The 4,392-nt window shown below is 44.9% G+C and overlaps 1 pseudogene; it reads left to right on the forward strand.

The window, feature by feature from the left end:
• LOC139025096 (protein eva-1 homolog C-like) overlaps positions 1 to 3,850 on the forward strand; it is a 21,089-nt pseudogene extending 17,239 nt beyond the window's left edge.
• The last annotated feature ends 542 nt before the right edge of the window (positions 3,851 to 4,392 follow it).

The raw sequence follows: 4,392 nt of genomic DNA on the forward strand, positions 1-4,392 counted from the left end.
AGAGGTCAATGAAACCGACCTGTCAGAGTCAATGAAACCGACCTTGTCAGAAGTCAATGAAACCGACCTGTCAATGAAACGGACCTGTAAGATTCAATGAAACGGACCTGTCAGATTCAATGAAACCGACCTGTCAGATCAATGAAACCGACCTGTCAGAGTCAATGAAACCGACCTGTCAATGAAACGGACCTGTCAGATTCAATGAAACGGACCTGTCAGAGTCAATAAAACCGACCTGTCAGAGTCAATGAAACGGACCTGTCAGAGTCAATGAAACGGACCTGTCAGAATCAACGAAACCGACCTGTCAGAGTCAATGAAACCGACCTGTCAGAGTCAATAAAACCGACCGTCAGAGTCAATGAAACCGACCTGTCAGAGTCAATGAAACGACCTGTCAATTCAATGAACGACCTGTCAGATTCAATGAAACGGACCTGTCAGAGTCAATGAAACGCGACCTGTCAGAATCAATGAAACCGACCTGTCAGATTCAATGAAACCGACCTGTCAGAGTCAATGAAACCGACCTGTCAGAGTCAATGAAACCGACCTGTCAGAAGTCAATGAACCGACCTGTCAGAGTCAATAAAACCGACCTGTCAGAGTCAATGAAACCGACCTGTCAGAGTCAATGAAACGACGACCTGTCAGAGTCAATAAAAACCGACCTGTCAGAGTCAATGAAACCGACCTGTCAGAGTCAATGAAACCGACCTGTCAGAGTCAATGAAACCGACCTGTCAGAGTCAATTAAACCGACCTGTCAGAGTCAATCAAACCGACCTGTCAGATTCAATGAAACGATCATGTTGTATGACTGAGTGGAATTTCTTTGAATTGCACTGAATTAAATTCTACTTCCCGTCACTCAAACTCAATTCTACATCCTGTGGTGGTGTGGCAATTCAATTAAAATTTCAACTCACAAGTTGAATAGGAGTAAATGATAAAATTATGAATTGAGACCCAACCCTGTTATTCACCAAAACCTCTCAGAGTAGAAGGGCTGATCTAGGACCAGTTTTGCCTTTTAGATCATCATGAATTAGATTCATATGGACAGATTCTAGATGATCATAATGAATTGATTCATATGGACAGATTCTAGATGGATCATAATGAATTAGATTCATATGGACAGATTCTAGATAGATCATAATGAATACGATTCATATGGACCAGATTCTAGATAGATCCTAATGAATTAGATTCATATGGACAGATTCTAGATAGATCCTAATGAATTAGATTCATATGGACAGATCTAGATAGATCCATAATGAATTAGATTCATATGGACAGATTCTAGATAGATCCTAATGAATTAGATTCATCATGGACAGATTCTAGATGGATCATAATGAATTAGATTCATATGGACAGATTCTAGATGGTCATAATGAATACGATTCATATGGACAGATTCTAGATGGATCATAATGAATTAGATTCATATGGACAGATTCTAGATAGATCATAATGAATACGATTCATATGGACAGATTCTAGATAGATCATAATGAATTAGATTCATATGGACAGATTCTAGATAGATCATAATGAATTAGATTCATATGGACAGATTCTAGATAGATCATCATGAATTAGATTCATATGGACAGATTCTAGATAGATCATCATGAATTAGATTCATATGGACAGATTCTAGATAGATCATAATGAATTAGATCCACATGGACAGAGGGACCTGTTCTTAAATCAGGCACTCCTACTCTGAGATGCTTTGTGAATACGGTCCCTTCCTGTGACGCTTCCTGTGATTGGTTCAAATGCCAGGCTCTTTGTGAGGCCATCAGCTGACAGACATTGTTGTAAATATAATCATTTGGGGATTTAAACTTTCGACCAGTGTTGAAAGATCCCTTTGGACAGATCATATCGTCTCCATTGATACACTAAAACATTATCAGTTTCCCTTTCGCTGGTTACTTACCAATGCAACAAGTCTGACAGAAAACATTGCTCATCTCTGTGTGTTTTGACTCTTTTGAGATTCCTCTTTTGGATGGACTGTAAGAGTAGTTGGTGTGTTACGAGCGAGAAGTGTGTGTGTGTGTGTGTGTGACAGAGAAGTATAGGAGTACATTCCTCACAGGGAACACTGTGCTTTCCCCTACAGTACCACAGACGTTACTGCAGGAAGCAGACCCAGGTCTACTACTCACACCCACCTCACACCCCAAAGGTACTTGTCATCGATATATAATGAAAACCCAGTTGATTCCTCACTTCGACGTGACAACTATGCAAGGACAAAACAACAGGAAATGCTTTATTTAGGTGGTTACGGTCTGGTTTCCCGGATGCACATTAAGCCTAGTTCTGGACTAAAAAGCATACTCAATGGAGAACCTACTTCAATCGTGTTTTAATCCCCAACTAGGATTAGGGCTCTATACAGTCAGATCCGCTTTAGCCAACATCAGCATAGCAGTTGTTTTGGTGGTGTTGTTGGAGGAGGTGGGACTGTATTAGAGCGATCAAATCCACCAGTGGCTCCCGGCATTATACCTAAAGCGGACGTTGCCGTTGGCTACACAGAGTCCCGTAGTAACAGAWATCCCATGCAGTCTTGTTTCCAAGTTCCAACACTGGAATGTGAGATGTAATCTACACCTCTATTAGAATGGGAGAAATTCTCATTTACTTTCTTTCATGATTTTTCCCAACTCACCCCGGTCCTCCCCCAGCTCATACCGGGTCCACCCCAGCCAACCCGGGTCCTCCCCCAGCCCACCCAGGTCCTCCCCAGCCACCCAGGCCTCCCCCAGCCCACCCAGGTCCTCCCCCAGCCACCCCGGTCCTCCCCAGCCCAGCCCCAGGTCCTCCCCCAGCCCACCAGGTCCTCCCTCAGCCCACCCAGGTCCTCCCCCAGCCAACCCGGGTCCTGCAGACGTGGCTGTCTATCCTAAGGGTCCAGAACACCAGGAAACACAGGAGTCATGATGAGTAACTCTGTTATGACTTACTCCTATATTAAAGGTACAGGCACGCACACATGCTGACACAGACAGATACACAGACAGATACACAGACAGACACACAGACAGACACACAGACAAATACACGGACAGGACACACGGACAGACACCACAGACAGACACACAGAACAGATACACAGACAGATACACAGACAGACACACAGACAGACACACGGACAGATACACGGACAGACACACAGACAGACACACAGACAGACACACAGACAGACCACACGACAGATACACGGACAGACACACAGACAGATACACAGACAGATACACAGACAGATACACAGACAGACACACAGACAGACACACAGACAGTACACAGGACAGACACACGGACAGACACACAGACAGACAACACAGACAGATACACAGACAGACACACAGACAGATACACAGACAGACAGACACACACACGTATGCAAAATCACCCATCTCTGTATTAACCCCCCCTTTTCCTCTCCTCTCCTCCCCAGAGCACCCAGAGACTGCAGCGTTGCTGTTCACCTCCAGTGTGTGTGTTGGTCTGCTACTCACCCTGCTGGCTGTGTCTTATCAGAGCTGACCTGTAGAGTCTCCTCACACACACAAAACACCACGCACACAAAACACACAGACGCAGGAGCCAGGAAGAGGAGGAGGATGATGATGAAGAGGAAGGAGATGACTGACTGCTCGCTGCTGTCCGACTCAGACAGGCAGCGGTGCTTACTGCTGGAGGAAGTGAGCTACAGGACAGCGGATGCAGAGAGGGTAGAACGCATGGAGAGGAGGACGGGTGATCCAGGAGATATGGATGAACTCTGATCTCTACGGGACGTTCCTGATCTGAACCAGACTCCTTTATATTACCACAGTTACACAGCTGGAGTAACGAGCGACCAGACTCCTTATCTTACCACAGTTACACAGCTGGAGTTAACAGGACCAGACGCCTTATTTACCACAGTTACACAGACGGGAGTAGAACAGGACCAGACTCCTTATTTACCACTCAGTTACAACACAGCTGCGAGTAACAGACCAGACTCCTTATTTACCACAGTTACACAGCTGGAGTAACAGCGACAGACTCCTTATTTACCACTTCAGTTACACAGCTGGAGTAACAGGACCAGACTCCTTATTTACCACCACTTACACAGCTGGGAAGTAAACAGGATCAGACTCCTTATTTTACCAACAGTCACCAACAGCTGGAGTAACAGGACCAGACTCCTTTATTTACCACAGTACACAGCTGAGTAACAGGATCAGACCCTTATTTACCACTCAGTACTTACACAGCTGGTAACGAGGACCAGACTCCTTATTTACCCACAGTTACACAGCTGGAGTAACAGGATCAGACTCCTTATTACCACAGTTACCACAGCTT

Source organism: Salvelinus sp. IW2-2015, unplaced genomic scaffold (genome assembly GCF_002910315.2).
Source record: "Salvelinus sp. IW2-2015 unplaced genomic scaffold, ASM291031v2 Un_scaffold2255, whole genome shotgun sequence".
Taxonomy (NCBI): Eukaryota; Metazoa; Chordata; class Actinopteri; order Salmoniformes; family Salmonidae; genus Salvelinus; species Salvelinus sp. IW2-2015.